The 27,468-nt window shown below is 45.2% G+C and overlaps 4 non-coding genes across 4 annotated transcripts; 1 reads left to right on the top strand and 3 right to left on the bottom strand.

The window, feature by feature from the left end:
• Positions 1–863: 863 nt before the first annotated feature.
• trnal-uag (transfer RNA leucine (anticodon UAG)) lies at positions 864–948 on the bottom strand. The gene has a single exon. It is a non-coding gene; the product is annotated as a tRNA-Leu (tRNA).
• Positions 949–17,175: 16,227 nt separating this feature from the next.
• On the top strand, positions 17,176–17,247 carry trnad-guc (transfer RNA aspartic acid (anticodon GUC)). Its single transcript has one exon. It is a non-coding gene; the product is annotated as a tRNA-Asp (tRNA).
• A 2,138-nt stretch (positions 17,248–19,385) lies between these two features.
• trnal-uag (transfer RNA leucine (anticodon UAG)) lies at positions 19,386–19,467 on the bottom strand. Its single transcript has one exon. It is a non-coding gene; the product is annotated as a tRNA-Leu (tRNA).
• Positions 19,468–26,663: 7,196 nt separating this feature from the next.
• On the bottom strand, positions 26,664–26,735 carry trnae-cuc (transfer RNA glutamic acid (anticodon CUC)). The gene has a single exon. It is a non-coding gene; the product is annotated as a tRNA-Glu (tRNA).
• Between the last annotated feature and the right edge of the window lie 733 nt (positions 26,736–27,468).

A 27,468-nucleotide genomic window follows, 5' to 3' on the forward strand; every position in this document is an offset into this window, starting at 1 on the left:
GGATACGAGAATTGCCACCCCAGTCCGTCGCCTCTCACTGCCGGCAATGCCAGAGTGGAAGAGTGTCCAGCCCCTCTCGAGAGAAGTGGTTCCAGGGCCCTTGCTGTGCATCGAAGTGAGTCCGACTACATCCAGCCGGAACTTCTCTACTTCGCGCACTAGTTCAAGCTCCTTCCGCCCCAGTGAGTTGACGTTCCACGTCCCAAGAGCTAGCTAATATAGCTGAGGATCGGACCGCCCAGTGCCCTGCCTTTGGCTGCAGCCCAGCTCACTTCGCACATGACCTCTATGGCCCCTGATATGGGTGGTGAGCCCATTGGAGTGGGACCCGCGTTGCCTCTTCAGGCAGTGCCCGGCTGCGCTCCATGGGAACAGGCCCGGCCACCAGGCGCTCGCCATTGTGCCCCGCCTCCGGGCCTGGTTCCAGAGGGGGGCCCCAGTGACCCGCTTCCGGGCGAGGGGAATCTGGGTCCTCGATATGTCTTTTTCATTAAGGTCTTGGAGCTACCAAGTCATTGAAACAAAACTGTTCTTTGCTATATTGAATAATTAATCTTTCATCCTTAAAACTGTGTGGGAAAAGTAAGATTAAAAAGCCTTCGTAATCTGCATACGTACAAAATGATATAGGTTGATAAAACATGGCATATTTACACTGTCACTCATTTTGTGTTGTATTTGGACTGCTGTACACATCCTCACCCCTGTTCGTGTTCTTTTTGATCACATTCCTAGCGTTAATAATTCCAAAGCTAATGTTTTGGCCTGATTTCCACAAGTTTTCCACAGCATTCCAAATGAGGACCAAGCTTGGTCTTACTGCTTTGGTCAGGAAAGATACAAGTGTGTTACAAGAATAGAAACGACAGTGGTGGGATTTGAACCCACTGCTCCTGGGAGACTGGAGCCTAAATCCAGCGCCTTAGACCACTCAGCCACACAACTGTCATATAAATGTTTTAGATAATCTACATATCGGCATTATGAGACGGCAAACGTATGACATGGCATCGCTGTGGTTGTGGTGTGGCAGGGATAACCCAGGATTGTTGGTTGTTCTTTAGAAAACACAGGACATCACAGTCCTCGTTAGTATAGTGGACAGTATCTCCGCCTGTCACGCGAAAGACCAGGGTTCGATTCTCTGACGAGGAGATCATTTTGGTTCCTCTTATTTTCATTAGTTAACATATTGTTCGACCTTGCTCTGGGCGCGGCTTCCCTGGAGGCGACACACCGAGCGCATGGCTAATTTGCATGCGGGGGCGGGCACGAGAAACCGCCGCGGCGGTCCGGGGTCGGGCGCGCGCCTCCGCGAAAACCGACGCGGTGGAGAGACCGCGGGCGACGCGGCACGGGGGAAAGTGCGGCGCGGGGGCCGCTCCGCGCCGGAAGCGCAAGCCCGAAGATCCGGCGGGTTTTTGTTCAACCTTGCTAGATGAATGGTCTCTGTTCCATTTTCTAAATTTGAGCCATCTGATTGGCTTTCACTGAGCCAAGTGGGAAAAGCTTAGAAACGCTGTGATTGGTCCCGTCCCTCTAGACCCCGCCCCATAAAGGTGGAGTCCGCCCCATAAAAAAGGGTGGAATCCGCCCTTAGAGGTGCGCGTCTGTTTCACTTCTTCACTTCGATAGGAATATACGCAGCTCTTCAAATTCAGACAAAGACGACGGTAAGTTTTTACTTTAAAATGTTAACGTTCTGTGTGTGAAAGTTTTGGGCTTTTTACATTAATAGCGTTAACGTTGTGGTGTGCGTTCTATAACACTTTTAACATGAGGAGGAGAAGAGGGGGTGGTGCAAACGGACAGGTATTCGACACATTTAAACAATTACCGCAAATAAAACATGTTTTAATCGTGTGTGTGCAAGTACTGTATGGTTTAACTTTGTAAAGTTACTGTTGTGGTGTAACCTTTTAGCAATGGGAAGGGAGACATCAAGCAGCTTGTTGGGAGTGTGTTGTATGCAATTTAATACATTTAAACAACACCAACAACAAACAAACGAAAAAAAAACACGTTCAATTGTGTCTGTGTAACGAAACAAACGTGTTAAATGTAACAGACGTGTTATTTGTGATGAAATCGGCGCAGGAACAGTATGACTTTGTTTGTTTGTTTGGAGAACAAAAGAAATCCTAAGCTAAAATGGCCGCCATCCCCATCAAACTTTTTTTTTCCTAATACACTACTACTACTACTACTACTGTTGTTGTTGTTGTTGTTGCTATTAATACCGCTACTGTACTACTACAATAACAAATACTACTACTACAAGTACTGCTTCTACTACATGTACTACTACAAAAATACAATTGCTAGTACTGCTGCAAGTACTACTACTACTACTACTACAACAACAAATACAATTACCACTACTATTGTTGTACTGCTACTATACTACATGTAGTACTTCTACTATAATAACAAATACTACTACTACTACTACAAGTACTACTACTACAACAAATACAATTGCTAGTACTGCTGCTACTATACTACTACAAGTAGTACTACTACAACAACAAATACAATTACTACTACTATTGTTGTACTGCTACTATACTACAAGTAATACTACTACAATAACAAATACTACTACTACAAGTACTCCTACTACTACTACTGCTGTACTGCTGCTATACTACTAAAAGTAATACTAGTACTACTACAATAACATTACTACTACTACTACAAGTACTGCTACTAGTAAAACAAATACAATTACTACTAATACTACTACCAATGTTGTTTACTACTAATACTACTGCTACTACTAATACTACTGCTACTACATATACAGCTGCTGCTACTACTATTACTACTACTACTAAATGTTTACTACTGGTACTAATACTACTGTTGCTACATATACAGGTACTACTACGGTTGTTGTTGTTGTCAATAATTAAAGTGTTTATCAACATGTATGTGACTTTATGCTTTGTTTTGGCAGACAATTGCTTCCTTGGACAACACAAGATGGATTTTCGCCCACTGTTTGTGTTTCATGGCTTCGCCACTGAGCTAACCCTGGAGCGTACGGCGGAGGCAGCCAAGGTGGCGAAGGAAGCTAAGTCCTCGGTGGCCTGCGCGGTGCAGAAAGGCGAGGAGGTGAGAAAGGAAGCCCGGGGACGCATCCGCCAGTCTGGAGGAGACCCCGGATGCCCCAAGCTGGTGCTCAGTGAGAGCAAGCTCCAGTTTGGGCAGTACCGGGGTCAAACCTTCAAGTGGCTGCTGGGGAATGACGTGGGGTACGCCTGTAGCATCGTGGTGTTGCACCAAAAGGAGCGTGACAGCGGAGACACTTCCCGGTCATTAGTCTGGAATCTGTGTGACTGTATGTTCCTATCCCGTTTAACAGGTTATCTTGTAACAAGAAGGTCATACGGAAAATGCAGGCTCGCACGCTGGGTAACAGTGCCACTCGGCTTCGCTCCTACTTGGTAGAGGAGCACTCACGAGAGTGGCAGACTCGGGCACTCGGCTACCTGGAGGTGATGGCTCGCTTTCGCTCCGTCAGCTCCTTCCCGCTGCCGAGGGCCTGTATCCCGCCCATGCGCCCGCTGCCTAGCGTTTCCTGGCTGCTGTCGGTGTACGTGAGGGAGGTTCTTCCTCGCATGGAGCACACAAAGGCCAGGATTACGTCTACTTTCAGATGTATCCTGAAAATGGACTCCACCAAGAAGGTACGATTGATTGATTGATTGATACTTTTATCTACATGTCTGGCGCCATACGGTTTTGAAAGGCCATAAAGGAGGTTGCGGTGAGTTGATCTGCAATGACTTCAGGTCTGGCCTTTGTCCAATTTCCTAATCTCTGTACGTTGTAGTGGACATGGTTTATTCTGTCAACATTCTTGTTAATCGTACACCACCAGCAGACGGATGATTCGAATCAACCTGCAACTTCATTTACCATTTTGTACTCGTCAGGTACACCTCTGGGGACACCTAGTGCCCGGATCGTTGGTTGTTCTGTAGAAAACACAGGGCAGTGTAGTCCTCGTTAGTATAGTGGACAGTATCTCCGCCTGTCACGCGGATGAACAGGGTTCAATTCCCTGATGGGGAGATTGTTTTGGTTCCTCTTATTTTCATCGGTTAACATATTGTTCAACCTTGAGCAGTGACCACAGTATCCCTCTCTGAAAATTGTGATGCGTGGACCTGGAGATACTGCACAGTCCTACAGATATGGTAGTACTTTACTACCGTTTGAGCATTCCTCGAAATGAGGATGCATAACAAGTTTTCCAAAAGGAAAAATTGTGTATTAGAGTCAGTGTCTCAAATTCAGTATTGCGGATTAAGCTGAAACCAAGAATGTATGTAAAAGATTAGAAGGCATTTGAATGTATTTTTACTGACAATATGTCGGCATTTACTCTTTTTAGTCCGAAGTGTCGGTACCTCAACTGTTGGAAGTCCAGTTCTGTGGAAGAAACAAACGCGCCTCAAAGCCTTGAGGGGAGTGAGTGGAAGTAAGAGGGCGGGCCTGTGGTGCACCTTCTCCCTACCGACAGCATGGAGCAAAAGAGTTCGCCTGCACCGCCCAAACTGCCCGTGAGTATGTTACTCCGTGTTTGTTGCCGGTTGCCACATAGAACCTTGTAGCGTTAAAATGTATGTGTTTTATGTTATCAGATTTGGCAACGGTCTGCCGGAACAAGCGCTAACGTTAGCTTAGCTAAGCTAAAGACGTTCAATTAACGTACATTAGTTATCAAAACCAAACACTGATAATTAAGCAATATCACACCATGGAGTGCTGTTGTACTGTATATTAGCACGGGTGTGATGCGGCCTCCTCGTGCCTTTGACCGAATCACACCCGGCACGTCCAGGATTTTCAGCCGCCTCTCATGTTTGATAGAAGGAGAGTGGGCAATAATGTTCTCAGATGTCTGACAGTGCAGCTATCAAGATGTATGCTACCATTTCTCCAGCCCTGTGAGGTGTGTTTTTTTTTTCTAGGGATCTGAGGCTCCGTGAAAGTGCCAACACAGTATTCACCAGCAATATCGCACTCCTCAGCCAGGGAGCTCAAATTTAAGGCCAGAGAACTATAAAGTAAAACGAGATGGCAGACTCACAATCCCAACAGGTAATGGCAAGTTAATCAACATACATGTCACCATAATTGGCTTTCATATATGTAGCTTCATAGTACGTGTGCATTTTTAATGGTAGTGCATAGGCTGGGCCAGGTATGCTCCAGAAAATCAAATTTTAAACACAATCTCAGTATAAACTTATGAACCCTTATTCACCTTTTTTTTGACAAACAAAAAAACATACAATTAGTTTTGTTCAAATGCTCTTAGGTACATTAATTCATCATAGCATGACATCATCTAATCCGTGCATTATGAGCATTAAGATACTATGTTTTTAATTACAGGCAATTTCAATTGGAAGGAACTTTATGCAGAGAATGCTGCAAAGGCTGCAGGAAGTTCTGCAACGTCAGCCTGTGGATTTGGACCATTTACATTTTGTTTTGGGTCATGACATGGGCAGTGGCGTCGCCAGACAGAATTCACTGGGGCACGTGCCCCAGTGTTGATCTGCAGTGCCCCAGTAAAATTTTCACCAATAAAAAAAAAACGCTTTAGAGTTTTAAGTCTACATAACATAGACAACAGCGCACATACTACTTAGTATGGTAATTGATTGCTATTGTATTCACTCCACGTAACAATGAGCACATGGCTAATTAATATGGTAATTTAATCACGTGTGGATCGAGACTCCAGTTGAGAGACAGAGAGAAAGAGGGGATGCGAATCACTGCTGAGGGAGGTAACGTTAGCCAACAACAATTTGTTAATTATATTATTTTGATTTCGATTTGACTCAAACTGTAACTCCTAGATGGATATCAGAAAGTTATTCGCCCGCAGCAGGGAAGAAGCAGCGAAGAATGAGAGATGTAAGTGAAGTCCTAGCTAGCTAGTCAACATCATTGTCTTAAGTTGATGCTAAGTTAGCTAACGTTATTCCTTGTATCAAGACTAACATATTAATTTGCTGTACGAGCTGTCGGGGGAATTTCCAATGAACATGAAACATAATGTTGGTTATTGTCTGATGGTTCTGCTCAGGACCTCTGCATCAATGATGATTTGGAGTAAGCATGTGTGAGTTGAGTGCTTCTCAAATGGTTTATCTTCAGGAAGAAAGACATGTTTCCATATCATCAAGTCGTGAGCAAAATTTTTAAATCAGTCAAATTTATTTCACAGAAAAATAGCACAGTAGACTTGTCTTGTTAATCGATGTGACTTTGACTAAAATAATCTTGTTTTGTCACCAGAAAAATGGCTACAGCTAAAGCAACTGGTTTTGTTTCCAGAAAAAATAGTAACATTTCTGTATTTGTTTTCAGAAAGATGGCTGAAAATATCTGGTTTTGTTGCCCCATTTAGATTTTTTAAAAATATATTTCCATGTCTGTCCTGAGTCCTCCTCCAACTTGTTAGTAGGTTTGCCTTTTGCTAAAATACTCACTAATAGTCACTAGAAAAATGGCTAAAAATCTCTGGTTTTGTTGCCACAATTTGATTTTTTTCTCCCTAAACTTTTTTTTTTTCATGCACATCTGACTGCGACTCACTGAAAATGACACACAATCCACTTTTATGTCACGACCCACCAGTTGGGAACCACTGGTCAACTGTATAACAGTTACTGTAATATTTCCATGTCTGTCCAGAGTGATTGACCACTTTGCAAAAATGAAAACGAGACGTTACAGTTTACTTCTCAGAAAATGATTCCCTGAACAGACACACAACAGTTGTTCATTTATTCTACTACTGTGGCTTTATTGTTTTGTGTATATTTTATAGTTTTGTGTATCTGAAATAGGATTAGCCACATTGCCATAAATGGAAATTAAATAATATAAAAGAACCCAGAGATGTTGGGGTGCTTTCTTTTTTGTTTACTTTTGTAGATGTTAAATTTGCACATGATTACTGCAATATATATTTCAAAAAGATTCATTGCTCTTCCTTTTTGCTTTTACCAGTAGCAGTTTAGAAGTCTGGAGTAAAAAAGTGCACAAGTAAGTCAAATGCATTAGTTAATTTCAGGTGGTTAATCAAAGATCCATACAACATAATCTGATATGATTTCATAGTTTAAAGCACTATTTATGTATTTTGTATGATAAATAAGTGCTAACAATGTTTTTGCTTGCGCGCTTTTCACGCTCACATGAATTATTTGTGCTCCAGGTGTGCCCCAGTACAGTATTAGGTCTAGTGACGCCCCTGGTCTGAAGGACTGCTCCGTGTTGGTGGGAGATTAAACAATCATCTCTCTGTCACAAAGTGAAGCATCCAGTTATCTTACCAAACAACAGTCACATATCTAAGCTGATTGTGTCCCACTACCACGGCAAGATATACCATCAAAGTTGAAGCCAGACACAAATGGAGCTTAGGAGCAATGGATTTTGGATCATTGGTGGGAGCAAGCTGCTTGCTAAGTTGATACGCACCTGTGTGCTTTGCAGGAAGCTTCGACGGCCGACAGAGAGTCAGCGGATGGCTGAACTCCCTAAAGAACGTCTTGAAGCCTCAGCACCTTTGACGTACAGCGGCATGGACTCTTTTGGACCGTTTATTGTAATATATATATATATATATATATATATATATATATATATATGCTTATTCAGATGCATTTCACATTAATGATCAATTAAACAAAATCTGTTTGAAAATTAATATAGACTTATGACTCTATGGTTGTTGCAGAATTCTTTCTCCGGCACCTGCAATGAATGTAGTTACCAATATGATTGATTACCAAATGATTTTGAACAAAACTGAATTTCGTATGAGTCCATGTTCGATTAGTGCACGTGTAGATTACTTGGTGGTGCTTATGGCAGGTGGCCTGCCGACACCTTGTTGGGCCCTTGGCTGCCTCGGTGGAGAAGGAGATCCACTCAAACAGTCCGGCTCTGTCTCTCTTTGGGGTGTGTGGCTCTGTCCATTGGGCAGACTGTACATTGGCATGTGCGCTCTGGCCGCGATGGGGAAGGCTGAGGGGGAGTTGGAGTTGTTGGTACTGAAATCCAGGTCCTCGGCTTGCTTCAAGGCCTCCTCGCCGTTTGGTACTCCCGACAACTCCTTCCACAGCTGCTGGAGGTCCGATGGACACCTTAGTCGTTCTCGTCATCATTGGCAAGGTGTTTTCTCTTCTCTGAGGTTCCTCCCAGTCAGGTCTCGGGAACAGGTCTGAGATCCGACTTTAACTCTGACCCTCTCGGTGGGTGGAAGGGAATCTGGAGTGGCGGCCTGTCATCCTCGAATCTGCACAGAGGAACTGACACAATTTTTGCATCTTTTTCATTTTATAATTACCTTTTTGGTCTCGTGTTGATTCCTCCTTCCGTTGACACTAATGTCCTGAGAAGGGCCGATCTGTATGTAGCTCACAGGGTGAAAATTTCAAAAGTACAAAAACAGTTGTATTCAGGGATATTTAAATGATCATTAACGCTAATGGCAACTTATCAATCAAATTCAATTTGGTCTGTGCACAAATTTTAGATAATTTGTTTTGATGTTCTGGTTCATCTTTTTCATCATTACCATGGGACTGAGGATGAACTTATTTTCTAGTCCGAGAGCCTTTTCGACCAAGGCTTAATGAGTTTTTATTTTTAAATGGTTGCCATTGTTTAACCTAATCTTATTGGGGAAACAATGTCGGGGTGTTAGATCATTTACAAAGGCATCCTCCTTTGAGATTGGGGTTGCTTCCGCCAACCACTGTAATTAATTAAATAAAAACCTTGACGCTCTCACACCTGACACAGTCCAATTTCACCTCCTCCCCCCTCTGTCCCTGAAAAAGGGACTGTGTTAGTTGTAGTAGCAATAGTAGTATTGGTAGTAGTAGTAGACGTAGTAGTAGTAGTAGCACTTTCAGAAAAATCCAAAAAAAGAAAAGGCACCTGATAGTCAAGCGCAGCAAAAGCAGAGGCGAAGGACAGGTCATGTTTGAGGTCAATGTTTGCTTTTGCAATAGTAATTTGATATTTTATAACACTGTGGAAAGACGCAGCCGACGGGCCGACAGCGGGCAGACAGTGGCGTTCTGGACCAGAATGGAGGCCAGGAGGCGGGGCATGCAGCGGCGAGGAGAGGTGTGACGCACGCGGAGCGGCAGGACGACAGTCGGAGTCAGGTGTGTAGGACACACACCTGCTCACAATCTGCGCATCTGCTCCTAGACTTTAACAGAGACAAAGGGGGCACGATCGGGAGAGAGAGAAGGAAACCACGGCAACCCGACCACAAGCACGACAACCGAGCACGGCAAGATGAGTCCCCGCCACCGATGCAGCAGGCGAGCTCCGAAAGGTGCAGCGCGACCAGGAAGCAGGACCGACGCACTAGAAATGGGCGCGCCCGACTGGCCCGAAGAAAGGTTGTGCGAACCAATAAAAGTAAATCAAACCTGCTACGACGCGTCGTGTGTCAAGTGTCCTCGAAACCCACACGAGGACGGCTGGGAGTCCGTCACATTGGCGCCCAACAAGAAGACACCAGTGAAAGCGAAGGACGATGACGTCATCTGGGCTCTCGTGGCAAGTTATACAAGGCTGCTCGAGGAGAAGCGCCGGGAGACTCAGAGGCTGGAAGCGCTGTTGGAGCAGGCCGACCATCAGGGCGAGCTGTCGGCCAAAAAGGAGGACGAGTGCCCCCCGGAAGAAGAATTGAACAGGGAAGAAATTTATGTTGAAGAAGTTTATGTCAATGAAAATTACGGTAAAGAAGTGAAGTGAATTATATTTATATAGCGCTTTTTTCAAGTGACTCAAAGCGCTTACATAAGAAGAAGATGAAGAAGTTTATGTTAAAGAAATTTATGTTGAAAATGAAGGTTACTTTAATGGTGAAATCTACGATGATAAAGGTTTATGTTGAAGATGAAGATTACGACAATGATGGAGATGATGATGATGATCAAAATTTATGTTAAAGAAGAAGATGAAGAAGAAGAAATGATTGAATAAATTCTGGAAGTAGAATGACCAGATGCCCGAACGACATCATCTGGCTCCTCCTGATGTGGAGTAGCAGCGCCTTTACTTTGAGTTCCTCCCGGATGGCAGAGCTTCTCACCCTATCTCTATGGGAGAGCCCCGCCGCTTGTACCCGTGATCTTATCCTTTCGGTCATGACCCAAAGCTCATGACCATAGGTAAGGATGGGAACGTAAATCGACCGGTAAATTGAGAGCTTTGCCTTCCAGCTCAGCTCCTTCTTCACCACAACGGATCGGTACAACGTCCGCATTACTGAAGACACCGCACCGATCCGCCTGTCGATCTCACGATCCACTCTTCCCCCACTCGTGAACAAGACTCCTAGGTACTTGAACTCCTCCACTTGGAGCAGGGTCTCCTCCCCAACCCAGAGATGGCACTCCACCCATTTCCGGGTGAGAACCATGGACTCGGACTTGGAGGTGCTGATTCTCATTCCGGTCGCTTCACACTCGGCTGCGAACCGATCCAGTGAGAGCTGAAGATCCCGGCCAGATGAAACCATCAGGACCACATCATCTGCAAAAAGCAGAGACCTAATCCCGCGGCCACCAAACCGGAACCCCTCAACGCCTTGACTGCGCCTAGAAATTCTGTCCATAAAAGTTATGAACAGAATGGGTGACAAAGGACAGCCTTGGTGGAGTCCAACCCTCACTGGAAATGTGTTCGACTTACTTACTGCAATGTGGACCAAGCTCTGACACTGATCGTACAGGGAGCGGACCGCCACAATAAGACAGTCCGGTACCCCATACTCTCTGAGCACTCCCCACAGGACTTCCCGAGGCACACGGTCGAATGCCTTCTCCAAATCCACAAAGCACATGTAGACTGGTTAGGCAAACTCCCATGCACCCTCAAGAACCCTGCCGAGAGTATAGAGCTGGTCCACAGTTCCACGACCAGGACGAAAACCACACTGTTCCTCCTGAATCCGAGGTTCGACTATCCGGCGTAGCCTCTCCTGCTCCAAAGCCATTTGTAATAACTTATATTTTTCTATTCCTTTTGTACTAACAGGGAGAAGGCTAATTGGTCTGTACTTGTTTATTTTTTTGTTTATTTCCTGCTTTATGGATTGGGATGATACTAAGTTTTCAACGTGGTCGGGAAAGTGTTTTCTGTTATTGATTTATTTATTAATGTTGTTATAGGAGCAGTAAGACTATCTTTATACGTTTTTAGGAAGAAAGTGTCCAGACCATCTCGAGATCATGAGTTTGATAATACAGGGAGGATTTTGTTTACCTTTGTTTCATTTGTTAATTCTAAACTTAGTCCATCCTGAATAAATGGAAATTCTTTGCACTGATTTTGAGGGACTTTTTATTCAGGGTTTGTACAGACTGGATGGAATGTTCATTGAAATGATTACTTATGTCCAGACTGTCTGTGATAGTACTGCCACTTATATTTAATGCTATAAATAAATAATTAATGATAAATGGGTTGTACTTGTACAGCCTTTTCTACCTTAAAGGTACTCAAAGCGCTTTAACACTACTTCCACATTCACCCGTTCACACACACATTTACACACTGATGGAGGGAGCTGCCATGAAAGGCACTAACCAGCACCCATCAGGAGCAAGGGTGACGTGTTCATTTGCTCTTTGTGTGTTTCGTGCATTCCTTGTAAAAGGATTTGGTGGGAGTGTAAATGACAGCAAATTTTGTTCTTGAGGAAAAATGCAGTTCTGTCACTTTACGATTTTTTGTGCCTTTATTTTGAAGAGCCCAGTCTTATTCCGTTACTTCCTTTACTGCTGATGCTTTACATCCTGCTGCTGTTCCATCTGACATCAACAGCATAGTCACGTTACTCCAGGACTGGTAAAACATGCTGACAAAGATATATTTGTCATGTTCTGTGTGAATATTTGTGAGAAGTTATTTTATTGTGCCTCGTGTTTGTGTTGTTTATGTGTCACATTTAAGCAGAGTCACTAAGAGCTGTGTGTGGAAGCTAGGCTAAAAAGCTGAGCAAACTTAGCGCCCTTGGAAGCAGAAGGAGGTAGGAGGAGACTAATAGTTTATTTATTTAAAACAAGTGGTTCATTTCATTTAAAACAATTGAGAAAATGTCATTTTTATTTACTAAAATGTGAATGGGTAAATGTGGAAGTAGTGTCATAGCGCTTTGAGTACCTTGAAGGTAGAAAAGCGCTATACAAGTACAACCCATTAATTATAAAAAAGATGTGTTCATAAGTTTAAAAATGTAAACATGATTTATGCTTTGTTTGTGAAAATATGGTACGAGGGCATTTGTAGTTTGTCCATCTTCATAGTTTTCACGGTGTCAAAATTGTGAGGAGAGAATTAAAGTTGCACCAGTCGAAGCTCTCTGCATCTTGTGTCATTACTCCAGTGGGCCGCAATAGACTGATTTCCACAAGTTTTCCAAAGCATTCCTAATGAGGACTAAGCTTGGTCTTATTGCTTTGGTCAGGAAAGATACAAATTTGTTACAAGAATAGAAATGGCAATGGTGGGATTGTGAACCCATGTCTCCTGAGAGATAAGAGCCTAAATCCAGCACCTTAGACCACTCAGCCACACAACCGTCATATAGCAGTTTTAGAGAATCAATTTATCGCCATTATGAGATGGCAAACGTATGACATGGCACTGCTGTGGTTGTGGCGTGACAGGGATAATTGGGAGGGATCATTGCTTGTTATTTAAAAAATGGAAGACAGTGCAGTCCTCGTTAGTATAGTGGACAGTATCTCTGCCTGTCACAAGGAAGGCAAGGGTTCGATTCCCTGATGGGGAGATTGTTTTGGTTCCTCTTGTTTTCATCAGTTAACATATTGTTCAACCTTGAGCAGTGACCACAGTATCCCTCGCTGATAATTGTGATGCGTCGACCTGGAGATACTGCACAGTCCTACAGATATGGTAGTACTTTATTACCGTTTGAGCATTCCTCGAAATCAGGATGCATAACAAGTTTTCAAAAAGGAAAAATTGTGTATTAGAGTCAGTGACTCAAATTCAGTATTGCGGATTAAGTTGAAACCAAGAATATATGTAAAAGATTAGAAGGCATTTGAATGTATTTTTTACTGACAAATTTGTCGGCATTTAATCTTTTTAAGTCCACAGTGTCGGTACCTCTACTGTTGGAAGTCCAGTTCTGCAGAAGAAACAAACGCCTCTACTTTGGGGTGCCTTAGTACTATTTGACAAGGACAAATTATTTTTGTCTCAGAAAACAAGCAAGTTTCTCACCAGGAAAACATAAGCGATGGTATTTCAATCCACGCCTCCATAAAGCTAGGACTGCAAATACAGTTAGCAGAGTGGCGCAGCAAAATCCATGCAGATGAGGAACCAGGAGGCATGCATTGCCCTGCAGGACTGCTTTGAGACTACAGACTAGGAAGTACTCTGTAAGCCCCACGGGACAGATATCGACAGCATCACAGACTGCATCACAGATTACTTCAATTTCTGTGAGGACTCCATCATCCCTACAAAAACTGTCCATTGCTACCCAAATAACAATCTCTGGATCACCAGCTAGCTAAAGGTGCTGCTGAATAAAAAGAAGCTAGCCATCAGATGCGGTGACCGGGATGAGTTGAGGACGATACAGTGGCAGCTTAAAGTCCAGCTGCAAGAAGGGAAAGATGCCTACAGGAGGAAGCTAGAGGCTAAACTCCAGCAGAACAACATTTGTGATGTGTGGAAAGGCATGAAAGCCATCACAGACTTTAACAACAAAGCCAAACTGCTGGATAGGGGTGCAAACAGAGCTAACGAGCTGAATTTGTTCTTCAACAGATTTAGCAATGCACCCCTTACTGGCCCACCCCCCCACTACTCCTGTCTTCACACTTCCCCTGAACATCTCTACACAAATTCCTTCTCTGATATCTGCCAGTGTTGTTCCCCCCAACCCCACTGAGAAAACCAGCCCGGTGTGCCTGACACCAGGACATGTGAGACGACAGCTGGAGAGAGTCAATCCAGCCAAGTCAGCAGGCCCTGACCGAGTCAAGCCTTGGGTACTGAAGACTTGTGCTGCTCAGCTGACTATGATCCTCCATTTCATCTTCAACCTGAGTCTGAAGCTAGAACGGATACCATTGCTATGGAAAACATCCTGCATAGTGCCGGTGCCCAAGAAACCCATCCCATCGGGCTTGAACGACTTCAGACCTGTTACCCTGTCGTCCCAGGTCATGAAGGTCCTCGAAAGACTTCTACTGGAACAGCTGAGACCCCTGGTGGCTCCTTCCCTGGATCCTCTACAGTTTGCATATCAGCCCCATGTAGGAGTGGATGATGCTGTTATCTACCTGCTGCATCGTGCTCACTCTCACCTGGATGGTGGGAAGGGCACTGTGAGGATCATGTTCTTTGACTTCTCCAGTGCCTTTTTACACTATTCAGCCAATTCTGATGAGTGACAAGTTGATCAGGATGGGTGTCAGTTCATCCATTTTCTCCTGGATAACTGATTACTTGTCTGACAGGCCCCAGTTTGTGGGACTGGGGAGCTCCCTATCGGATACTGTGGTCAGTGGTGTAGGTGCTCCACAGGGGGCTGTCCTGTCTCCTTTCCTGTTCACCCTGTACACCTCAGACTTCCAGCACAGTTCCAGGTTCTGCCACCTGCAGAAATATTCTGACGACTGTGCTGTGGTCGGATGTGTCAGAGAGGGACAGGAATTGGAGTATAGGACACTGATTGCTGACTTTGTGGAGTGGTCTCAGGCGAACCATTGTGAATTATATTTATATAGCGCTTTTCTCTAGTGACTCAAAGCGCTTTTACATAGTGAAACCCAATATCTAAGTTACATTTAAACCAGTGTGGGTGGTACTGGGAGCAGGTGGGTAAAGTGTCTTGCCCAAGGAGCCAACGGCAGTGACTAGGATGGCGGAAGCAGGAATCGAACCTGCAACCCTCAAGTTGCTGGCACGGCCGCTCTACCAGCCGAGCTATGCCGCCCGATCTAGTCCTTAACGTGGACAAGACCAAGGAGCTGTTCATCGACTTCAGGAAGAGTATGACCCCGGTGGAGCCCATCAAGATCCAGGGCCGGGAGGTGGCAGCGTTAGGGAAATATAAGTACCTGGGAGTTCATTTGAACAGCAGACTGGACTGGAAGGACAACTGCAATGCTGTTTACAAGAAGGTAATGAGCAGACTATTTTCCCTGAGGAAGCTTAGGTACTTTAATGTGTTCAGCAAGCTGTTGGAGATCTTCTATCAGTCTGTTGCAGCCAGTGCCCTGCACTTCGCTGTGGTTTGTTGGGGGAGCAGCACCAGCAAAATGGACTCAAACCGGATGGATAAACTCATCCGGAAAGCCGGCCAAACTATTGGCTCGCAGTTGGAGGCGTTTGTATCAGTGAGGGACAGGAGGACACTGGACAAACTGCTGGCCATCATGGACAATCCTGCCCACCCACTCCACCAGACAATTGAGGGACAGCGGAGTTCATACTCCAACAGGCTCCTTCAGCTTCCTTCCCGCACTGTGCGATTCAAGAACTCCTTCATTCCACACTCCATCCAGCTGTATAATCACTCCCCATACAGCAACAGATAATATCCGTCTATTACCTGACACCTTCTATGTCAGCTACTTCTCTTTGTTTTTAATGTCTATATTCTATTTTCTGCTGGACTTACTCTCTTTTTTATGCTGGGGCTGCCAAATATACTGTGATAGTGTACATAGCAATAGGTATATATTGTATATGTGTTATAAACATATTATATCTGTATATATAATACACTGTACACATATTTAGTATATATTGTATATATTCACAGATATGTTATATTTTACATTGCTATACCTAGTCTATTTATACCTGCATTGTCCTTTCCATCCTTACACTTTCCATCATTGTAACTAAGCTACTGTGTTGATTAATTTCCCTTGGGGATCATTAAAATTTGTCTAAGTCTAAGTCTAAGTCTGAGCGTGCTGGGCCCATAACCCAGAGGTCGATAGATTGAAACTATCCTCTGCAAGCTTGCATGTTTTATGTGAAAGATATCCGCTAAGTTCCACTTACACTCTTTGGTTTCACAACATGATAAGAACACCCATTGTTCACACTTCCATGCTGAAGAACAGTTGAACAAATTTCCGGTTACCATTTTTGAAAATGTCAATGTTAATGATTTGCATCCAATGAGCATAAACATGTACAAAGTCTGAAATGTGGTTTGCAAAGGTCATTGGTTGAAGTCTTTGAGCGAGAACTTTTTTGTCTTAGGGAATTGCTTCAGGAATATGGACGTGAAAAAGTATACAACTCTAACAAGAGCAAACAAAGGTTCTTTTTTCATGTCCTCTATTGACTCCTTGGTGTAGTCCGCGTTGAGGGTGAGGTTGGAGTTTCCACACAATGTCACCAGAAAGGCTATTTCCCTCTGCAAGTTGCTCCGTGCCGACCAGCGATACATGCTATCACTGTGGTGTGATCCGAATACAGGAAAAAATACGACTGACTTGAGTGTCTAAGGTAGTGGCGCAGATCTTCAAACGACAGGTTGACAAAAACATACATGTCTACCTTTTAGCCATACCAAGTCAATGAAACAAAACTTTCCTTTGCTTTATTGAATAATTGATCCTTCATCCTTAAAACTGTGTGGGAAAAGTCAGACCAAAAGCCTTTGTAATCTGCATACGTACAAAATGACATAGATTGATAGAACAATGCATATTTACACCGTCACTCATTTTGTTGTTTATTTGGACTGCTGCACACTTCCTCACCCCTGCCCTGGTTGGGTTCTTTTTGATCACATTCCTAGTGTAAAGAACTCCAAAGACCTCAAAAAATGAGGTCTTACTGCTTTGGTCAGGAAAGATACAAGTGTGTTACAAGAATTTAAAAGACTGGTGGGATTTGAACCCACGCCTCCTGAGAGACTGGACCTTAAATCTAGCGCCTTAGACCCCTTGGCCACACAACTGTCATTTACAAGTTTAAGAGAATCAATTTATCGGCATTATGAGACGGCAAACGTATGACATGGCACCGCTGTGGTTGTGGTGTGGCAGGGATAAGCCTGGATCATTATTTGTTCTTTAAAAATCGTAGGTTAGCGCGTCCTCGTTAGTATAGTGGACAGTATCTCCGCCTGTCACGCGGAAGACCAGGGTTCGATTCCCTGACGGGGAGATTTTTTTGGTTCCTCTTATTTTCATCAGTTAACATATTGTTCAACCTTGAGCAGTGACCACAGTATCCCTCTCTGAAAATTGTGACGCGTGGACCTGGATATACTGCACAGTCCTACAGATATGGTAGTACACTACTACCGTTTGTTTCATTCCTCGAAATCAGGATGCATAAAATGTTTTCAAAAACAGTGTCTTTACCTCGACTGTTGGAAGTCCAGTTCTGCGGAAGAAACAAACGCCTCTACTTTGGGGTGCCTTAGTAGTAATTGACAAGGACAAATCCTTTTTGTCTCAGGAAACAAACAAGTATCTAACCAGGAAAACATAAGCGATGGTATTTCAATCAACCCCTTCATAAAGCTAGGACTGCAAATAGAGTTAGCAGAGTGGCGCAGCGGGAGTGTGCTGGGCCCATAACCCAGAGGCCGATAGATCGAAACTATCCTCTGCTATCTTGCGTGTTTTATGTGAAAGATTTTCGCTCGGTTCCACTTACACTCTTTAGTTTCATGACATGATAAGAACACCCATTGTTCAGATTTCCACGCTGAAGAACAGTTGAACAAATTCCCGGTTACCTTTTTTGAAAATGTCAATGTTAATGATTTGCATCTAATGAGCATAAACATAAGAATTGTGGACATAAAGCACAATTTGACTGCTCCCAGACTGGTTAGACAGTGCTTCCCTGACCGGGAATCCAACCCGGGCCGCGGCGATGAGAGCGCTGAATCCTATCCACTAGACCACCAGGGAGCTGACAATCGACCTAGACACTTTCTTCCTGGCTGCTTTTTTGACGGATGCACGAAGCACCCATACCATGTCAGTTTTACAAAGTCTGAAATGTGGTTTGCAAAAGTCATTGGTTGGAGTCTTTGAGCGAGAACTTTTGTGTCTTAGGGAACTACTGCAGGAATATGGACGTGGAAAAAGTACACAACTCTAACAAGAGCGAACAGGGGTTCTTTTCTCATGTCCTCTATTCACTCCTTGGTGTAGGGTGAGGTTGGAGTTTCCACACAAGGTCACCAAAAAGGCTATATCCCTCTGCAAGTCGCTCCGTGTCGACCAGCGATACATGCTATCACTGTGGTGTGATCCGAATACAGGAAAACATACAATTGACTTGAGTGTCTAAGGTAGGGGCGCAGATCTTCAAACGACAGGTTGACAAAAACATACATGTCCACCTTATAGCCATACCAAGTCAATGAAACAAAACTTTCCTTTGCTTTATTGAATAATTGATCCTTCATACTTAAAACTGTGTGGGAAAAGTCAGACCAAAAGCCTTTATAATCTGCATACGTACAAAATGACATAGGTTGATAGGACACAGCATATTTACACTATCACTCTTTTTGTGTTGTATTGGGACTGCTGCACACATCCTCACCCCTGCCCTGGTGGGTTCTTTTTGATCACATTCCTAGCGTAAAGGACTCCAAATTAATGTTTTGGCCTGATTTCCACAAGTTTTCCAAAGCATCCCAAATGAGGACCAAGCTTGGTCTTACTGCTTTAGTCAGGAAAGATACAAGTGGGTTACAGGAATAGAAAAGGTTGTGGAGGGATTTGAACGCCCGAGTCCTGAGAGACTGGAGCCTAAGCCCAGCGCCTTAGACCACTCGGCCACACTACCGTCATACATACTGTTTAGAGAATCAATTTATCGGCATTATGAGAAGGCAAACGTATGACATGGCACCGCTGTGGTTGTGGCGTGGCAGGGATACGCCTGGATCGTTGGTTGTTATTTAGAAAACGCAGGATGGTGCAGTCCTCGTTAGTATAGTGGACAGTATCTCCGCCTGTCACGCGGAAGACCAGGGTTTGATTCCCTGACGGGGATGTTGTTTTGGTTCCAAAAGCCTTTGTAATCTGCATACGTACAAAATGACATAGGTTGATAGAACACGGCATATTTACACTGTCACTCATTTTGTGTTGTATTTGGACTGCTGCACACATCCTCACCCCTGCCCTTGTTGTGTTCTTTTTGATCACATTCCTAACGTAAAGAACTCCAAAACTAATGTTTTGGCCTGATTTCCACAGGTTTTCCAAATGAGAATCAAGTTTGGTCTTACTGTTTTAGTCAGGAAAGATACAAGTGCATTACAGAAATAGAAATGGCAGTGGTGGGATTTGAACCCACGCCTCCTGAGAGACTGGAGCCTAAATCCAGCGCCTTAGACCACTCGGCCACACTACCTTCCTTCATAAGGTTTAAAGAATCAATTTATCGGCATTATGAGACGGCAAACGTATGACATGGCACCGCTGTGGTTGTGGCGTGGCAGAGATACGCCTCGATCGTTGGTTGTTGTTTAGAAAACGCAGGATAGCGCAGTCCTCGTTAGTATAGTGGACAGTATCTCCACCTGGTTGTGTTCTTTTTGATCACATTCCTAGCGTAAAGAACTCCAAAACTAAATGTTTTGGCCTGATTTCCACAAGTTTTCCAAAGCATTCCAAATGAGGACCAAGCTTGGTCTTACTGCTTCAGTCAGGAAAGATACGCGTGGAAGGCCGAGGTGGGCAACCCGGGAACGGCCATATCCGTGACTGACTCCTTTGGCGTGGCGGACGACCATGTTGAGACCACAACTGTGGCCGACGAGGCAGGCGTGGCGGACAGCCACGTAGTGGCCGACAAGGATGTCAGCATCCCTGGTGTGGTGGACGCCCACGTAGCAGCCACATCCATGGCCGACAAGGAGGCGGACGCGTCGTCGTCGTGGCAGGCGATGAAGTTCGGCGTGGCGACAGCGTTGGCGCTTGGCGTGGACTTGGGCCTGGCGGTCGACTTGGGCCTGGGCCTGGCGGTCGACGTGGATCTGCCACTGGCGGCGCTTGGCGACGTGGAGCTGGGCGTGGACTTGGTCTTGGAGCTGGGCGTGGACTTGGTCTTGGAGCTGGGCGTGGACTTGGTCTTGGAGCTGGGCGTGGACTTGGTCTTGGAGCTGGGCGTGGACTTGGTCTTGGAGCTGGGCGTGGACTTGGTCTTGGAGCTGGGCGTGGACTTGGTCTTGGAGCTGGGCGTGGACTTGGTCTTGGAGCTGGGCGTGGACTTGGTCTTGGAGCTGGGCGTGGACTTGGTCTTGGAGCTGGGCGTGGACTTGGTCTTGGAGCTGGGCGTGGACTTGGTCTTGGAGCTGGGCGTGGACTTGGTCTTGGAGCTGGGCGTGGACTTGATCTTGGAGCTGGGCGTGGACTTGATCTTGGAGCTGGGCGTGGACTTGATCTTGGAGCTGGACGTGGACTTGATCTTGGAGCTGGACGTGGACTTGATCTTGGAGCTGGACGTGGACTTGATCTTGGAGCTGGACGTGGACTTGATCTTGGAGCTGGACGTGGACTTGATCTTGGAGCTGGACGTGGGCTTGATCTTGGAGCTGGACGTGGGCTTGATCTTGGAGCTGGACGAGGTGGCCTCGCTGGAAGCTGCGGCTTAACCGGCCGAAAAACTGGAGGTGGGGGACGTGATGGTCGCTGTGGCTTGGAACCGCACCGGGCAGAACCAACCCACAATCTCCCAGCTCCAGCCCCCCCCTCAAGGAGTGGCTCCCAGACACTCCCACCGTGACATGGAACAGTCTTTTGGGTTGGGGGCAGGGCGGTGAAGAGGAGGGCAGAATCCTCCCCTTTGAATTGTCCAAATACTTCTTTATCCCCCACCTGGGGTTGTGTGGGCGGATAAAAGGAAACCTTTTGTGACTGGGGCAGGGCTTGAGTCTTGGGGGGAAAGGACAGTCCTGGTGAGTGTTTCTGTGAAAAAATGTTCTGGAAGTGTCTGATTCTGGCAAAAAAGTCCTTTGGTGCCGGCTGGTAGACAAAATTAACAGGAAAAAAAAATTCTTGGTCTATTACCTTAATGTCTGTCGCGGGGGAACTGAATGCCGGTGTCATTCTGTCAGGTTGGGGGGGGGGGGGTCGCAGCTTGCTGCCGGGTCGCTCTCCCAGGAAGGCAGACAGACTACTCAAAACATGGCGTTCAGGTAAAAACATGATTTAATTTTAACTAACAGAAGGTACAAACAAAAAGCACTCGCTGCGGAGGCACAACTTGGGAAAAGAGACAAAAGTAACACTTTAACAAACTATGAACATAATGCAAATAACACTTACTATGGTTGTACAAGAGTAGCAAGGACTTTGGCATGAAAAAACTGGCATGGACAAAGCATGAACAGAAACACAATGACACCAGGACGACCAACATAAAATGACAAGCTTAAATAGAGATGTGGTGATTGAAAGCAGGTGTGAGACATGAAGGGTGAACTGATTGGTCGTCAAGGTGACAAAACAGAGTGAGAAAAAAAAGGAACTTAAAGAGTCCAAAGGTCAAACAGCACCTTGTATTCCTAAGCCGTCTCCCATCCAAGTACTAACCAGGCCAGACACTGCTTAGCTTCTAGAACCAGCACGGTCACACAAAATAATGATCAGACATGACATCTGTGGTTTTTACACAATTTGTACCTGGAAAGATACACACTTAAACACACACTAACAAACAAACAAACACTTTTGCAGTGATCTTACCACCAATGGCATACGCTGACAACATGACTAATTGGTCATAATTTGATAATGTCGTCTTTTAACAGTCATGCTGAGTTACTTTGTTAATTTTTTTTTTTTTTTTTTTTCGCAGGACAGTTTCTTGCAAAATGTCCTTCTCTGCCACAACGCCAACAAGCAGTAGGGTGTAACCGCTGCTGTTGTTGTTGTCTTCTATTTTGATTGAAATAGATTGTAATAGACCACATCAGATCTGCGTTTCGTTGTGTCCCTCTTTCCATTTTGAGAATTTGGAGTAATCCGTCGTCCCCTACCGGGCCGCTCTTTTAATGATTACTTTTGTCTTTGTTTTAAGATAGTGGTTTAATTTATTATTGTGGCACACGTCGATTCTACTTGAGATTGTTCCACAGTGGAGGTGTCTTGAATAATGCTTCCACAATAACCCACTATTTACTTGTCACAACTTTAATATGGATTGATAGCTTAGTGGCAATCACTCCCACACCTTTCACACTCCTTCTACTCTATTTTTTAGGTCCTGCGGACTCAGTCGTCCTATGGCTTTTTCTGTTTGAGAATTGTCGGTTTTTACGTGGACTCCGTGGTCCCTAATTTGGCTTATTTTCAATATTGAATCTTACAAAATTTTCATTCTTCTTTCTGATTCTTAGGCCTTTTTACCTGTTAGAGCCTAGGATTCACAGGGTTTGTTTTTGCGTCGTAACCCTTAGTCACACCCTTTGTCTATGTGTCGTAACCCTCGGTTACACGCTTTTTTTCTATGCGTCGCGACCCTCGGGTACACGCTTTTTTCTATGCGTCGCTTTTTTCTTTTTCTAGGCGTTGTAAGCCTCAGTCACATGCTATTTTTCCTTTGTAATTCAAATCGTACTTAATGAAATCTGCGTTCCTTCCTCTTGTCCTCAGTTTCCCGTCAGTCGTCCGATCGCAGCCCGGGGTGAGGAAAATCAGCTCCTCAAATGGGAGATATGGGTGCCATGGTCTTCTGATTTTACTCACCCGGCTGTAATCGTCAGACGTGTTGGAATCCGGCTCGAAGGACCAAGAAGATGTCAGGTTCAAACACTGATGACATCTATTAATCAGACAAGAAGCAAGGAACCAAGCAGACACAGAGTTAAATAGGGCTCATGAGGAGAACGCGGGCACTGCACACTTAGTCACAGTCTTGCCCCATGCTCTAAGGTCCAGTTTCCGCGTTCCTCTTTTTGGTTAGAGTTCCATAGTCAACATCACTTTATTGGGTCACATGTATTATGCAAAGCAGGTCCAGGACGCATAGTACGTGATGGAATGTGATTTCGCCTTGTCTCTGCTTCGTCTGCGTGTTGTCATCTTATCTTCGTCGAGATCCTTGAAGTCTCTGTCTCGCCTGCGTGCTGTCATCCCATCCCTGCTGAGGTCCCTGAAGTCATTGGCTACCAGCGGGCCAAAACAAAGATAACATCTGTGGCTGAGGCCACCCTTCAGACAAGAAGTTTTGTCCTTGCATAGAATAGAAAAAGTCCAACTTGAGCACAATAGTTGAGAACTAAAGCAACAAACTTTAAGCATACTAAAGTTAGTGTGATAATATATACATCATTATTCTAACAGTAGCCCGAATAGACATTACCGGGAAGTCTGAAGAGTGTGAGCCCACGATAGTTGGAACACACCCTCCGGTCCCCCTTCTTAAAGAGAGGGACCACCACCACGGTCTGCCAATCCACAGGTACCGCCCCTGATGTCCACGCGATGCTGTAGAGTCTTGTCAACCAAGACAGACCCACAGCATCCAGAGCCTTAAGGAACTCCGGACGGTCCTCATCCACCCCTGGGGCCATGCCTCTGAAAAGCTTTTTAACTACCTCAGCAACCTCAGCCCCAGAAATAGGAGAGCCCACCACAGATTCCCCAGGGACTGCTTACTCATAGGAAGACGTGTTGGTGGGATTGAGGAAGGCTTCAAAGTATTCCTTCCACCTAGCCACAACATCCGCAGTCGAGGTCAGCGGAACACCATCCGCACCATACACGGTGTTGATAGTGCACTGCTTCCCCTTCCTAAGGCGGCGGGTAATGGTCCAGAATCGCTTCGAAGCCGTCCGGAAGTCGTTTTCCATGGCTTCCCCGAGCTCCTCCCATGTCCGAGTTTTTGCCTCCGCGACTGCTGAGGCTGCACTCCGCTTGGCCTGTCGGTACCTGTCCACTGCCTCCGGTGTCCTATGAGCCAAAAAGACCCGATAGGACTCCTTCAGCTTGACGGCATCCCTCACCGCTGGTGTCCACAAACGGGTTTTAGGATTACCGTCCTGACAGGCACCAACTACCTTGTGGTCACAGCTCCAATCAGCCGCCTCGACAATAGACTCAATGTCCAGCACCTCCCTCGTGACATGTTCAAAGGTCTTTCGGAGGTGGGAATATAACATTTCTGTGACAGGAGACTCTGCCAGACGTTCCCAGCAAACCCTCACAATGCGTTTGGGCCTGCCAGGTCTGTCCGGCATCCTCCCCCACAGTCGCAGCCAACTCGCCACCAGGTGGTGATCGGTAGAAAGCTCTGCCCCTCTCTTCACCCGAGTGTCCAAAACGTGAGGCCGCAAATCCGATGTCACAACCACAAAGTCGATGATGGAACTGCGGCCTAGGGTGTCCTGGTACCAAGTGCACATATGGACACCCTTATGTTTTAACATGGTGTTTGTTATGGACAAACTGTGACGAACACAAAAGTCCAATAACAAAACGTCACTTGGATTCAGATGCGGACGACCATTCTTCCCATAACGTCTCTCCAGGTTTAACTGTCTTTGCCAACATGAGCGTTGAAGTCCCCCAGCAAAACAAGGGAAACACACGAGGGAGCATTTTTCCAGTACTCCCTCGAGTGTACCCAAAAAGGGTTGGTACTCTGAACTGTTGTTTGGTGCGTAAGCACAAATAACAGTCAGGACCCGTTCCCCCACCCGAAGGTGGAGGGAGGCTACCCTTTCATCCACCGGGTTGAACTCCAACGTGCAGGCTTTGAGCCAAGAGGTTACGAGAATTGCCACCCCAGGCCATCGCCTCTCACTGCCGGCAACGCCAGAGTGGAAGAGTGTCCAGCCCCTCTCGAGAGAAGTGGTTCCAGGGCCCTTGCTGTGCATCGAAGTGTGTCCGACTACATCCAGCCGGAATTTCTCTACTTCGCGCACTAGTTCAAGCTCCTTCCGCCCCAGTGAGGTGACGTTCCATGTCCCAAGAGCTAGCTTATATAGCTGAGGATCGGACCGCCAAGTGCCCTGCCTTCGGCTGCAGCGCAGCTCACTTCGCACCTGACCTCTATGGCCCCTGCTATGGGTGGTGAGCCCATTGGAGGGGGACCCACGTTGCCTCTTTGTACAGTGCCCGGCTGGGCTCCATGGGAACAGGCCCGGCCACCAGGCGCTCGACATTGTGCCCCGCCTCCGGGCCTGGCTCCAGAGGGGGGCCCCAGTGAACCGCGTCCGGGCGAGGGGAATCTGGGTCCTCGATATGTCTTCTTCATTAAGGTCTTGGAGCTACCAAGTAATGGAAACAAAACTGTCCTTTGCTATATTGAATAATTAATCTTTCATCCTTAAAACTGTGGGAAAAGTAAGATTAAAAAGCCTTTGTAATCTCCATACGTACAAAATGATATAGGTTGATAGAACATGGCATATTTACACTGTCACTCATTTTGTGTTGTATTTGGACTGCTGTACACATCCTCATCCCTGTTTGTGTTCTTTTTGATCACATTCCTAGCGTTAATAACTCCAAAGCTAATGTTTTGGCCTGATTTCCACAAGTTTTCCAAAGCATTCCAAATGAGGACCAAGCTTGGTCTTACTGCTTTGGTCAGGAAAGATACAAGTGTGTTACAAGAATAGAAATGTCAGTGGTGGGATTTGAACCCACTGCTTCTGCGATATTGGAGCCTAAATCCAGCCCCTTAGACCACTCGGCCACACAACTGTCACATAAATATTTTAGAGAAACAATATATCGGCATTGTGAGACGGCAAACGTATGACATGGCATCGCTGTGGTTGTGGTGTGGCAGGGATAACCCTGGATCGTTGGTTGTGCTTTAGAAAACACAGAACATCACAGTCCTCTTTAGTATAAAGGACAGTATCTCTGCCTGTCTTGCAGAAGACCAGGGTTCGATTCCCTGATGGGGAGATTGTCTTGGTTCCTCTTATTTTCATCAGTTAACATATTGTTCAACCTTGAGAAGTGACCACAGTATCCCTCTCTGAAAATTATAATGCGTGGACCTGGAGATACTGCACAGTCCTACAGATATGGTAGTACTTTACTACCGTTTGAGCATTCTTCGAAATCAGGATGCATAGCAAGTTTTCAAAAAGGAAAAATTGTGTATTAGAGTCAGTGACTCATATTCAGTATTGCGCATTAAGCTGAAACCAAGAATATATGTAAAAGATTAGAAGCCATTTGAACATATTTTTACTGACAAATTTGTCAACATTTAATCTTTTTAAGTCCACAGTGTCGGTTCCTCTACTCTTGGAAGTCCAATTCTGCGGAAGAAACAAACGCCTCTACTTTGGGGTGCCTTAGTACTATTTGACAAGGACAAAGTTTTTTTGTCTCAGAAAACAAGCAAGTTTCTCACCAACAAAACATAGGGGATGGTCTTTCAATCCACGCCTCCATAAAGCTAGGATTACAAATACAGTTAGCAGAGTGGCGCAGCGGAAGCGTGCTGAAGAACAGTTGAACAAATTTCTGGTTAACTTTTTTGAAAATGTCAATGTTAATGATTTTCATGCATTGAACAAAATTATGTGAATTGTAGACATAAATTACAAATTGACTGCTCCCAGACTGGTTAGATAAAGTTTCCCTGACCAGGAATCGAACCCGGGCCGCGGCGGTGAGAGCGCCGAATCCTAGCCACTAGACCACCAGGGAGCTGACAATCAAACTAGACACTTTCCTCCTGGCTTCTTTTTTGACGGATGCACGAAGCACCCACACCATGTCAGTTGTAAAAAGTCTGAAATGTGGTTTGCAAAGGTCATTGTTTGTATTCTTTGAGCGGGAACTTTTGTGTCTTAGGAAACTGCTGCAGGAATATGGACTTGGAAAAAGTATACAACTCTAACAATAGCGAACCGACATTCTTTTCTCATGTCCTCTATTGAGTCCTTGCTGTAGTCAGTGTTGAGGGTGAGTTTGGAGTTTCTACACAATGTCACCCGAAAGGCTATTTCCCTCCTGCAAGTCACTCCGTGCCGACCAGCGATACATGCTATCACTGTGGTGTGATCCGAATACAGGAAAAAATACAACTGGTCTGGGTGTCTAAGGTAGGGGCGCAGATCTTCAAACGACAGGTTGACAAAAACATACATGTCCACCTTTTAGCCATACCAAGTCAATGAAACAAAACTGTCCTTTGGTTAATTGAATAATTGATCCTTCATCCTTAAAACTGTGTGGGAAAACTCAGACCAATAGCTTTTGTAATCTGCATACGTACAAAATGATATAGGTTGATAGAACATTGCATATTTACACGGTCACTCATTTTGTGTTGTATTTGGACTGCTGCACACATCCTCACTCCTAGTTTGTTCTTTTTGATGACATTCCTAGCGTAAAGAATTCCAAAGCTAATGTTTTGGCCTGATTTCCACAAGTT

This window comes from Nerophis ophidion, linkage group LG27 (genome assembly GCF_033978795.1).
Source record: "Nerophis ophidion isolate RoL-2023_Sa linkage group LG27, RoL_Noph_v1.0, whole genome shotgun sequence".
NCBI classification, from domain to species: Eukaryota; Metazoa; Chordata; class Actinopteri; order Syngnathiformes; family Syngnathidae; genus Nerophis; species Nerophis ophidion.